The sequence below is a fragment of the Dermacentor albipictus genome, chromosome 3, assembly GCF_038994185.2.
Source record: "Dermacentor albipictus isolate Rhodes 1998 colony chromosome 3, USDA_Dalb.pri_finalv2, whole genome shotgun sequence".
Taxonomy (NCBI): domain Eukaryota; kingdom Metazoa; phylum Arthropoda; class Arachnida; order Ixodida; family Ixodidae; genus Dermacentor; species Dermacentor albipictus.
The window spans coordinates 90,155,588-90,168,642 of record NC_091823.1 but is presented as its reverse complement, the minus strand read 5'-3'; the positions used below and the strand labels follow the sequence as shown (position 1 = coordinate 90,168,642).

General features: G+C 50.0%; 1 protein-coding gene and 1 long non-coding RNA gene across 10 annotated transcripts in view; one reads left to right on the top strand and one right to left on the bottom strand.

The window, feature by feature from the left end:
- LOC139057471 (transcription factor Sox-5-like) overlaps positions 1-13,055 on the bottom strand; it is an 884,741-nt gene that overhangs the window by 158,699 nt on the left and 712,987 nt on the right. The window lies entirely within an intron of this gene.
- On the top strand, positions 8,798-10,371 carry LOC135906414 (uncharacterized). Its single transcript, XR_010565712.2, has 2 exons — positions 8,798-9,236; positions 10,136-10,371. It is a non-coding gene; the product is annotated as an uncharacterized lncRNA (long non-coding RNA).

The following is a 13,055-nucleotide window of genomic DNA, read 5'->3' as shown; positions in this document are numbered from 1 at the left end:
GCAGTTGCCGGGGTAAGCGGACACCTTCTCGCGGCCTTTTCTCTTATCCCGCCTCTCTGTTTGCATCGAAGTCCCAATATATATAATGCTGGACGAGAAATATTACCGATGAACAGCGTATCCACGCTTGCGCAACATATGGTAAATGACCGGGTTCCTACCGGGGGGTCTCCAATCGCGCAAACAATTTCGGGCACACGGCCGGGGGGTGTACACTGCGGCTCACTGCACGCAAGATAACACGAGGTGAGGTATCGCGCCGCCGATCGTAACTTGAGATAAAAAGAAAACAGTAGCACCGATTCGAATGCGCTTTCTACAAAACAGGTGTCAAGCTTCCAGGCCAGATTTGTGGTTGACATCCATGCGATAACTGCAGAAGCAGTAAAAACAGGGATGACATTATATCCTCCGTAGCCTGCAATCGTAAGCGTTCCGTGAAAATTCGTCGCCTGAATCGCCGCTTTGTAGTACACGACATCAGCTATAATTTCGAGACAAACTACAGAGTCCTTTTCGATCGCTAATAACGGTGCGCATTGGAAAACCCTCGTCACGAGCTGGCGGCTTATTAAGGATAGCTACATAACAAAGTGACGTACCATATGAGTACTAGGGGAATAGTTGCCCAATTTCTCCAATATACGTGCACGCTCTCAGGTCACCGGCGAGGTCGCGCCGATCTAGAAACGATCACTTGGCGAGCGCATTACCGCGTGGCTCCGCGGTCGGGGTCAGGGAGGTCGTACGCCATGGGGCACCCAGCGTACGTCGCCCTGCTGTCCGCGCAGCGGCTGCTGCGCGTTACTGGAACAACCGGGCTTTGATTGATAATGAGTCGCCGCCCCCGACGGTCACTGCGCCACGGGCGTCGTGACTGTACGCAACAGACACGGTCGCTGCGGTACATTCCCGAGGCGAGAAGTCACCAGCCACCGCCGGAGGTAATGCCTTGATTCTGAACGCGGCACCACGCAAGTAATGACGAAAGCCGCAGCCAGCGGAGTTGTTCGGTTGGCTGGTCTGCTGAGCGGAGGCGAATAGCCCAAGAGAGCGCGCAATTTCCCTGTGCATTGCTCGGGGCTACTAGTATACATTGTATCCTTCGAAAAGTAAAGCGAAGTGTGCCAGATGCGAACGACATACAGCGTTGCGCAGGTTTGACCGCGAGCGGTGCATGGGAAGGTCAAAGCAGCAGCGGCTGTGGCGATATATGCGGAGGTCACTGTTCGCAGCGAAATAGCCAAATGAAAGCGCAGCGGTGGTTCGTTTACCTCGGTGCTCGTGTGCGTGCATTTGCCGCCGCGCTTACGTCCCTCTTGCGATGCACAAGGAATGTACTTCAAGCAGATATTCGCCAAAGCTATAGAGCAACTGTGCATGACTGCATGTACGTATGGCTGGTCTTTAAAGAGACACTAGTGAGGAAAATGGTGTCGTCTGCACCAGTAAAATACCTCTCTAGGACACCAGAAACGCCACTCTTACTACGATTAGACGCTTGGTAAGCCAGAAAAAGCGCAAGAACGAAAGACGGGTGGCGACGCCTCCTTGCAATTCCCGCACCTTGTCGCTGTGACGTCATGGATTCTGATGGCATCTTATACGGCCTAATTAATTATACAACGGTACAGATTGACTATATTATGTTCTAAAGGAAACAAATATTAAACATGGACACTTTCGGGAACCTTTACTCAGCCGACGCGGCTCAAATGCCAAAACATACTTTGGAATCCCTGACGTCACACTGACGTACCGGCGTCGGGGTTTCGGCGCGAAATTCAAGTACTGATACTTCGACTTTCATTTCCTCATCTAATAATCAAACTATTACTTTGAAATGACTGCCTGCAGTGTTCTCAAACAATGCTTTATTGGTCTAAACTGATTTGTTGTTTCGCTTTAGTGCTCCTTTAAGGACCTTTCCTACGTCAGTCGTCGCTCGACAAGTTATCAAACAATGCTTATTGGGTGATGTTCTGGAATATTTCTACGACATCGATGTGGAACCGTGCGGTTAGCAATGCTGCAGCATCGTGCATCTAGCGTCCCTCTAATCTGGCGTCATCACCAGTCGTACCTTTTCGTCCCCTTCTCCTCTTCTTCCCCATGTGCAGAGTAGCAGGTGAGAGCAGACTAGCTCAGGCCGACCCCTCTGCCTTTCCTTCAATAAAATACCCCTCTACCCATCTTAGCAAATGTAATAGATGAAATTTCAGGGGCATGTAGTGTCACAATGTCGACAGAGCGTGTTACATCATATACTTGACAAATGCATCGGAATGCGCATTTGGATATTAAAACATGTGACGACATGCTGCCCCGAATTAAGGGATCACTACCCCTCCAAGCCTGCATAAGGTGCTCGATTCTCAATATCGCAAAACCGCAGCAAATGCTCCAGAATAATTTAAAAAATGGCTGTGGCTTAGCTAAGGTTAAGCCCAGGATGCGAAGCATACTAGCGTTTATTTTAGTTGTTGAACCACTGTTTAGCCTGGTGAACTGCTGTTGCTTGGCTATATTTGGTTCGGCTAGACGAAGAAACAACTCATGCAGGCGAGCGCGCGAGCTGAGACCCGGATATGTAGCTACGCGGCCGCAAGCGAGCGCACGAGTTGAGCCTCCGCTTGTGCAGCTGTTATGACGTCATATGGTAGCTACGCGGCCGCGCGCGGCGCAGCAAGGAAGAGCGTGGTTGTGCGGCTAGTATGCTTCGCATAAAACAAAATTCCTCGTTTGATAAAATTTAAAAGGAGAAAAGAGAAAAACTTCGTCCACACACATTTGCTAGGTCATTTCAGGCATCACGCGTCCATGCGTCTGCGGCCAACGCGTCTCCAGCGTTCCAAGTCCGCCTCGCCGCATATGCTATAAGCTGCGCACAATGGCCGCAGCGAAGAAGCAAGGGCGCGCAGAAATAAATCTGCACAAAAAAACACAACACAGGCGCATGGTGCACAAACGCCTCCGAGAGGACAACGAGGGCCAACAAAACAGGAACCGATAGAGCGAGCGGGCGAAACAAACCCCCAAGCAAGTTGCTGGAAACAATGATAAGGAAGAGGCCAAGCCTGCCTGGCCCCCTCCAAACGCGAGGAAGAAATAAGAGCGGTTAGGTTCCCTTTACGACCTCGAAGGCAGCCCCAGTCCGTCGCCGTGCGTCTCCCGCGCGCGCGCGAGATACCGGTTATCGGGTCGCGAGCGAGCCGCTGTGCTGCGGGCCACGGGCCGCGGGAAGAAGCCAGCGGAGCGGGGCAGGCCAATAATTCAAGCTCGCGTCGGGGCACACTCGGATATGCGGACCTCTCGTACAACAGCAGCGGCGGCAGAAGCCCTAAACAGAGGCGGTTTGGTGTCGACGGCAGACGGCGTGTACCGCAAAGGAGAGAAGCAGCGCGCCCCTGCTCTCACGAACTAACAACGTCATCGCGCGAATGACTATAATCGTCAGCCGGGAGGGGAACAGAGGGCTGTCCTGCCTGCCGCCGCGTCTGCGGCCCGAAACACAGACGCGTGCGAGCGCGCCCGCTGATTTAGCCAATTCGTGCGCCTCCGTTGCCACCGGGGGAGGGTGAGAAGGAGGGGGCGAGTCGGACGTTGTTCCTGTAGTTCGGGACCGCGATGTCCGAGAAGGCGGGCGCCGTATAGGATGCTGCGAAGGAACTCTGCCGTGGCGGCACACAATGCACGCTGGAACGAGAGTATTATATCCCCCCCCCCTCTTGTATGTGGGTGTGTACGTGTGTGTGAAAGAACAAAAGGTGGGAGCTGAAGCCCGTATAGCAGAGTATACATGTATACCTGAGCTCAAGAAGCGCCCGCAGGCTCTCGAAGCAAGGCACGCGGAGCTACCCACGAGCACCGTCCCGTATACGTAACAGTGGCGTCGAGAGGCGCGTAAACAGCAGGTCTGCGAGAGGATGAGGACCGAGACCTTTCGGAAGCGCGGGGTCAGTGCGCGGCGAAGGCGCCCCTCCCTCGTAGACCCCCTCCTCTTTCTGCCCTGTTTCTATTCTCTCTCCCAAGACCACCACCGCCCTCGTACAAATGCGATACCGAGGAATGCGCGCATTGCTGTAAACGGAAATGACCAGTCGTCCAAATGCGCAATGCAGGACGCGAGATGAGAACTTGCGAGACGATACGCGGTAAAGAGGAGCTGCTGCCTTCCTTTGCGCACTTGATGTTGTAGAACGGTAAACTTAAGCCCAAAAGTGTGATGATGACTAGTGATGCGGTGAGCTTCGTCATGGGCTCTCCTTTGCCCGGTTAATTTTCATGTGGGATACGTTGTCACCAAGCAGCGAAACTGGACAGCATAGCATGGCTTGTTCCCTGCAGCGTCAGCTTAGATAGACTATTACTGCAGTTGTATCGGGTTCTTCCTCGTTTATTGATCTTTTTTTTTTGTGGTACCTACTGCTATCACGTGATATCACGTGACAAACCAACTGCCGCGTATGGCCCTTCCAGGAAATATCTCAGCTAACGCAATCAGCGCACATCACAATGAAGCGTTGCCGCGATTAATGAGCTGGGTACTTAAAAGGTCTCATGCCCCGCACACGATCTCGTCGCATCGAAGCTACGTTTCATACACCTATCAGCGCCGCAATCAACCTTGCCATTTCCAACCACGATGTTATTTTGTTTTACCGATATGTATTAACAGTTACCGCTCAAGAACACGGTCTCTAGCCTTTGGCGAAGAAACACCTGGTCACACGCAACTAACTGCCTTCGTCTAATGGAACGGCGCCAGTGGCAGTGGCCGCGCGAACATCCCTTCCCCTTCGCTTGAAGTCCGCGCTTGAGGTTACGTGGCGACTGTGGAAGGGGCGTGTATGTGGCGGGGTAGCCTGTAGGAGAAAAACGCTCACGCTTTATAAAAAGGAACTAGACAATTGCTGGGAGGTGGGGGGCGTCAGAGAACGGTTTGCCATCTCCCTCACCTGACATGGCCCGCATATATCTTGCTGCAGTACGTGTTTCCTTCGTTTCCTTCGAAAGACAAGAGGAGCTACATGTTCGAAGAAGAGTCATGCGGCGGCACCGGTGTGTGCTGACCCCCCGCCATAGCCCCATCGACAGGAAGCCACCTCACGAGAGTGCCAGGCACCGCTTTTGTTTCCTTTGTTCTTGGACGGCCGATATTCGCGATGTTGCGCGGTCAGCGCGCTTCTTTTCTGTGCACCCGTGACCTCCTCCTTCCCCTCCATTCTCGTTGTTTCCTTGGTCGGTGTTTATTCTCTCTTCCCTCTCTCTCGCGAGTAGTCTTTGGCGAGTTCTCGCGGCGGGATGCCTCGGAGGAACCGGTCGCAGGGGCTTCCTGTGCACCACGTTCGGCTAGCCCGGGGCGTCGATGCACCGGCGCGGCGCATATCGAAGCCGCTGCCGCTTCTGCCTCCAACAGAGTGGCGCGCCGACCCGATCGGAGGGGCCATTGTTATACGGCGCGCGAGCGCGAGCAAAAGGCACGACGACGCCTCTATATTTATGGCCGCGCGCGCCCAAGAGAAACAAAATGGCGCGCCTCTTGACCTCGGCCCTGGGGCGACGGACAGGCTGCGCAGAAGAATCGGACAAACTTTGGAGAGAGAGAGAGAGACGTGAAATACGGGGGTGCCCGCCGATACAGGCACGTGTACATGTGACGGGATGGCAGTGGAGAGAGAGGAGGAGGGAGGTCAGGGGACGAGGGTCGGGGAGTCCGCACGTACACGAACGGAGGAAGGACGACCGACGATGAGGCGATTGTTACGGCGCGAAAGGGGAAGAGAGGAGCGCCAAGGAGAAGAGTGAGTGATGCAAAGAGCAGTGCAAGGCGCATACGGACGGCAGTACCGTGCCGGTCGAGATGTCAAACACAAGCCATAAGAGGGATGAAAAAAATAAAGGGGGTGGGGGGGCGGAACCTCAAACGTTCCGACAAGAAGTATGCGCATGCCGATCGCACACAACACATCGTGATCGGGAGTAAACGACGCGTATATATAATATATACACACGACAGCGGCGCTGTCTGACAAAATGCCTAGAAAGCAGAGATTATGAAGAAGCAGGAGACGTGAGTAGAAATCACCCCATTCTTGGCCCATACCCCATAGTGGGTATGAGCCTATCTCGGAGGCAAACAAACAAACATAGAACCAAGTTCCGAGATTGGATCGGATAATGGCGCGCCTCAACCGCCATTGTGCCGTCTGTTGTCCTGCGCGTTTCTTCTTCGCCGTCGTTCTTCATTTTGTTTCCCTGATTTCTTTGACCCCCGATGACCGCTGCCCAGCGGGCCTTGTTCTTTTTTTATTCGCCTTTCTTTCTTTCTTTCTTTCTTTCTTTCTTTCTTTCTTTCTTTCTTTCTTTCTTTCTTTCTTTCTTTCTTTCTTTCTTTCTTTTTTCTTTCTTTGTATATTTCTCTCCTTTCTAGCATCTCGTTCGCCACGAGCGGGCGTACGCATTCCAGTGCGGCCGCGGCCAACCGACATCGGACCGAATCCCGGCAATCGAGTGTCACCTGTCCCCCCGGGCGGCGTGTCGCGGCGGTCGCCCCTTCTTTGTTCGGTGATCAAGCGAAGCGCCATCAGCGCGCAAAAAAGGAACTGCCAAAGCGCTCGGTCGTATACACAGCGAGGGGACGAAGGAGACCCGAGACCGTGCGGTAGGGCCTTAAAGAATAGGGTCAAACGTCGAAGGAGGGAGTTTTGGAGCGAGTCCGGTTTCTATACTTGGACGCGCGCCCGCAGGCTGAGAGATGCGCGCTGCAAAAGTAACATCTCCGCGTCCGAAATCAGACAGTCACCCGGCGCTGCCGCAGGGTGTCATTGGCTCAACTAGACAAACTCGGCCCGCTCCTCTTTTTTCTTTTTTTTTTTCGCGCAGAGGGCGATCGTATCCAGCCGCACGACCATGTCTGTAAGCGCGAAGCAGTATCTGTGTATAAAGGACATGCCCGCTTGTTATCAAAATAATGAATCGAAACAGAACAAGGTGCAGCGATCAAACGCTATGTAGTGGTGCTCGTGGCACGCGGCTGCACCACTGGCACGCTTAAGCAAGGTAGGCTTCATAACATTTGCAATACGACGTGTAAGCGTAAATGTGTACGATAATTCCAGACGCTATAGGGTTGCACGTCTTCTTCTTTTCTTTTTTTTTCTTTTTTTCTTTGATGGACCCTTACAAAAATCGGTTTGACCTTTCAGTCACTCATGAGTCACCTATCAGTCACCCCTGTCACCTATCTGTAGACTCGACCTTTCTGTAGACTAAGTCCGCAGAATGTCTGCAGACACCGTGCGGACTGCAAGTAGACTTGTCTGTAATATGCGTGCCCAGTGAGTGTGTGTGTAAATATGTATATGTATCTATATATACATACATATTCTGAACCATGACATATCTTATAATTACGGTTGAATAGTTTTGACCTTTCAGTCACCCATGAGTCACCCACCAGTCACCTCCATGTAGAGCTAGTCTGCAGAATGTCTGCAGACACCGTGCGGACTGCAAGTAGACTTGTCTGTAATATGCGTGCCCAGTGAGTGTGTGTGTGTAAATATGTATATGTATCTATATATACATACATATTCTGAACCATGACATATTTTATAATTACGGTTGAATAGTTTTGATCTTTCAGTCACCCATGAGTCACCCACCAGTCACCTCCACGTAGACCTAGTCTGCAGAATGTCGGCAGACACCGTGCGGACTGCAAGTAGACTTGTCTGTAATATGCATGCCCACCGAGTCTGTGTGTGTGTGTAGATGTACATCTATATATAAACGTATATATATACATATTCTGAACCATGACACATTTTATAATTACGGTTCAATAGGTCTGACCTTTCAGTCACCCTTGAGTCACCCACCAGTCACCTCCACGTAGACCTAGTCTGCAGAATGTCTGCAGACACCGTGCGGACTGCAAGTAGACTTGTCTGTAATATGCATGCCCAGCGAGTGTGTGTGTGTGTAGATGTATATCTATATATAAACGCATATATATACATATTCTCAACCATGACACATTTTATAATTACGGTTCAATAGGTCTGACCTTTCAGTCACCCATGAGTCACCCACCAGTCACCTCCATGTAGAGCTAGTCTACAGATTGTCTGCATATTGTCTGCAGACACTGTGTGGACGGCAAGTAAGTAGACTTGTATGTAATATGCATGCCAAATATATATATATATATATATATATATATATATATATATATATATATATATATATATATATATATATATATTCTACATGACACATTTTATAACAGTTAAATCGGCTTCACCTTTCAGCCACCCACGAATCACACACGCACACAAGCACACACACACACACGTGTGCGCATCCTGAACCATGACACATTTTATCATTGCGCTCTGTTTTGCCATTTTAACATTTTGAAAACTTTGTCCCTGATTGCTACAAGAACTGTCTGATAATGGCAGTTATATAAATCAATTATTTAATACTAATTAACATAAGGTAATTAATAATTATAAAATAATAAAAATAAAATGAGACATTAAAATAGATAATTAATAATTAATAAGGTAATAAGGTAATACTGGCGTGTTACATAACGTACATTAAATGCAGCAGTTATACTATGGCTCGAACCGCAGCCTGAATTTAAGGACATATCTACCGCGCGACGCCGACACCATCCATCCGACCACCGACTGCGTGGTTGCTTTCGGCGCCGGCCCCCAGCAGGCGCTGGCCGCGAGCACCGGTAAAATTACGGGTGAGTATATTTTCCCGTCTGCACCTGGTCACCGACAAGTCACGGCGTGCACGCGTGCACGCCATGTGCACGCCGCATTGACGGCGACCGATGAGGTAGTGAACATGCCGTGCCGAGAGGAATTGTGGCGATTTTTGTGTGTATTAATTATCCAAAACCCCTGTGACTGCATAACGTAGCTCTCAGTGTTTTCCGTGTGGTGTGCCGATGCCAATTATCGTAGTTATGACCCGGTCGCGCTTTCTTTGTTACCGGCTCATGAAAAGCCGATGGTACCCTCGCTGCGCTCGCATTCCATCACAGTGCGCGGAAGAATTTTTTGAAAGTTGTGCTATCACGTGCTGTAGTTCATCTGCAATTCTACGCTGTTGACGCCGGAGGCACCGTGCACCGACTGTCCTTCCTGCGGTACCTGTGCGATGCGGCAGCAGCTGTCACGGAGACTCGTTTACCGAGCACGCCTAGAAAGGTAAGTCCGGCGCGTGCGCGCATTCTTGTAGTCCGTGAAGTGGGCATTTCTGTACGAGTAACAAGGTGATTAGTAACGTGACAAAAATGATCGTGCTTTTCGAAGGTTCGTTCTTGTCGCAGGGCGCATTTAGCGAAGTTTGATGAAAATTGCCCTAAAACGTGATGTTGCCAAAATCTATCGATTATTTGCTTTCTGCTGTGAAGTTTCCTTGCGCCGGGGACTGCTTGATTTGAATAGGCGCAAAAATTCAAGCAGGGAAAGTTACTATTTCTGTACGTAATTTTTCAGCGAAAAATCGTATAGCCATTTCTAGAGGTACGTCGATTCGTCGTCTTCACAGCTAACGGCTGCGCGAGATGGCACCCGATTGCTGTGTACGACGCATGGCCAGATTTTAGCTTGTATGCAAGTTCTTTTATTTATATAGTGTCTTCAGACAGCCTGTATTTCTTGCGTTGGGTGTCATGTGTTTTCGTGTATTTGTAAATGGTTCCGAGATTTCAACAACAGTATCTATCTTTAATGGAAAAAATTGTTTTCTCACCTGAAAAAGAGGGAGTCTGTTCTTTTTCAATGCATCGTCCTTTGGGGCAGGGCTTTGTTGCACCGCATAAATAAATTAGGTTTTCGAACGCTTATCATGTGTTAACGAGTTTTCTGGTTGTGCAATTCGCATTTGACTTGGTACAGACGTGCGTTTGTGTGAAGTTTTTTATAGTAGATTCATGTTTGCTCCAGTTCTATTTACATGTTAACTGCCTGTGATGTAATAATCGGGTATTTGTGCAACCATGCAGCTTCATGTAGCTGTTTGTACGAGACTTTTCACAATGTCACAAGTTTACAGTTTCAGCAGGGTTAACTTTACAGTAAACTGAACATTTCTTCTTGTTTAGGGATGTCACGATTTTGTGAGCCAGAGGAATCTACACCACTTGGGAGCCTGCGGCACTTCTGCAGGCTGAACAGCGCGTCAAAGCATCTGATTTGCATGCTGCGACAAGGTGTGTGCAAGGCGGTCACTGCCACTCACATGAGATGTCGGTACTCACTACTTCATTCCTTGGAAGCGATATTCTTGGTCCCAACCAAGCAGCCCGGAAGAAATCGGAGACAAATAAAATGTGCAAAGAATACTATTGCGTCTGTTATTTTATTGCATGCATGCATGCCAGTTCCCCATAGTGGGGCTACAGAAATTCTATCTAATGTCTGCCTAAATGCTGTAATCCTGTGACCACAATCTCGACAGACTTTCTGCAGAAATGCTGTATCCTGCAGCTACACAGATTGAGCAGACTTTCTGCAGAAAGGGTGTACCAATTGGGCGCTGGGAGGTGACAGGGGGTGACAGAAAGTCTGTCACCTGTCTTCAGATGTTCTGCATCCCGGGTGACTCGGGGTATGCAGAATTTCTGCAGAAAGGGTGTACCAATTGGGTGCTGGGAGGTGACAGGGGGTGACAGAAAGTCTGTCACCTGTCTTCAGATATTCTGCATCCCGGGTGACTCGGGGTATGCAGAATTTCTGCAGAAAGGGTGTACCAATTGGGCGCTGGGAGGTGACAGGGGGTGACAGAAAGTCTGTCACCTGTCTTCAGATATTCTGCATCCCGGGTGACTCGGGGTATGCAGAATTTCTGCAGCAAGTCTGCAATGATTTTTGTAAGGGGAGAGTGGTCTGGACAGAAATGTCGTTTCAAATCGTCTTTGCTGTGTGACGACCACATTCATTATTATGGCCTTTGTATCCACCGTCATATTAATCTTCCTTTCCATCATTTCCCGTTATATTAAGCACATGGCTAGAGCTTCACGTATCTGTTAACTCGCTCTCAATCACAGAAGTGTGACGCGTTTACCACATATCCAAATGCTCGTCACGACAAATTTCTGGGGAAACCGACCAGCAGTAGACGGACTTCACTTTACAGTGATAAAGCAATCTTGACGATGGAGGCAGGCCACGCGGTACTATCGAGTGCACTCTTTGAGCTCGATCCCTTGGTATTCCAAGAGCTTCTATCCAGAATAATATGATTCATCCGAATCTCCACAGAACGTGTAACAAGGGGGGAGGGGGAGGGAGGAGGTGCTCAAAAGAAGATCCAGTTTCATCCTGTTGTGAACTCACTTGCTGTGGACAACAATTACTCCCCGAACCCGGCCAAATTAACGCCTCCAACTTCGTGATGCAAAGTTGTGGCTTCTTTTCATCTGTTCACCTGTTCTCCTTTCCTAAATGCCTAACCGGACATATCTGTTCTGCTTAATCTCCCTTTATACCGTAAGGTAGGCAACTGTATACTTCTCCTATATCTCCCAAATTTGTGCAAAACTTCGGCAACACTGAGCAAACTCCCTCTGCAACGACGCTGACAATAACGCAGTGCATCGTGCGAACAACGACTGCGCAACGGCAAAGACGGGCAGACGGACGCATAGCACAAGCCCAGTTTCAGGTTTTATACCACTGTCGCGGTAAAGGTAAAACGGCGCCACCTAACGAGCGTTCGTGTCATCAAGAAGCATATAATAAAGCGAGAATAGTGGCGAACTGTGAACGGCTTAAGAAAAATGCAACTTCTCGTACTTGATATGTAAGACCGCAATAAATCTTTACAAAGGTCGTTAACAAGATTCGAAGGCCGTTAACAAACTGTTTTGTTTCTGCTGACTGTATGATAGCTTCAACTGACCTCTTTGTTGACACTCATGGCTGAGTGCAACGATCCAATTTCGTATAAGAGAAGCCTCGGCCTGATCGCGCGAAAGCAAGCATTATAAACTCAGGGAGACGCCGGAATCATGGAAAAGTTTTGCATTCCTCATTCCTCGGAGATGCAACGGGGAACGCGCGGCTCTCAGTAGACTGATTCACCGCGATTGCCATGACAACCGCCTTAAAGCAAGCGTATGCCTGAGCGAGCTAGGGCGCTGTTCGAGCGCGCTTATTGCCCGCAACCTGCCCCGTACGTGGGACGAACCCCGCGAGAGAGGTCGTATCAAAGCGCGAGCGCGCGCATACACATATGCGCGATGGTCCAGATAGATCGAATGTGTCCGCGACTGCGGAACGCTGCACCGCCAACCAGGAACAGCGGGTGTCCAGCCGGCGGTCGAGAGACAAAGGAAGTAGCGAAACGTCGAAGGTACTACACGAATGACTCGTAGTTTATACCGGTCTCGCGGCCACCGCGCGTTGCGGTGACTGATACATTTTATCGGCTGCGCCAACATGCAATCGCGCAGTCGCTGCAGCAACTGCGGCGGCGAAGTGCGCCACTGCACCCAATCGATTACTGCCCAACGGAGCAGGCAGGCGAGGCCGGTGTACAGCTTCGGAGTCCGCGAAACACGAACTGAATTCGCAACGACGCGCCCATGTAACACACGAGGCTCCCCGCGTAGTACGAAGCACGTGACTATATTACGCGCAGAACAGGTGCGCACGAAGTGGTCGATTGTTACAGCTGTATAACGCGGGACTGCAGTGCTACAGCTATGGAGCGAACACTTCCTGTGGCTAACAATCGCGGTCGCTCCACATACTGCCGCACTGCTTTATTCTATAACGCTCCGTCAGTGCGGCTGATCAAAAACTTAGATAAGGAACCTACACCAAGCAGAAAGGGGACACTCGCTATAGAGAGCTTTAAAACTAACGCATATACATGCGTATTGCCATGTAATACACACGAAAGAGCATCGTCTGCACTTTTTTGTCTTTGTATGCAGGGAGCAGTGGCTAAACAGTGGCCGCTAAATTTGGAACGGCTATGGATAAACTTAACATCGCCATGAACCCATCTAATGA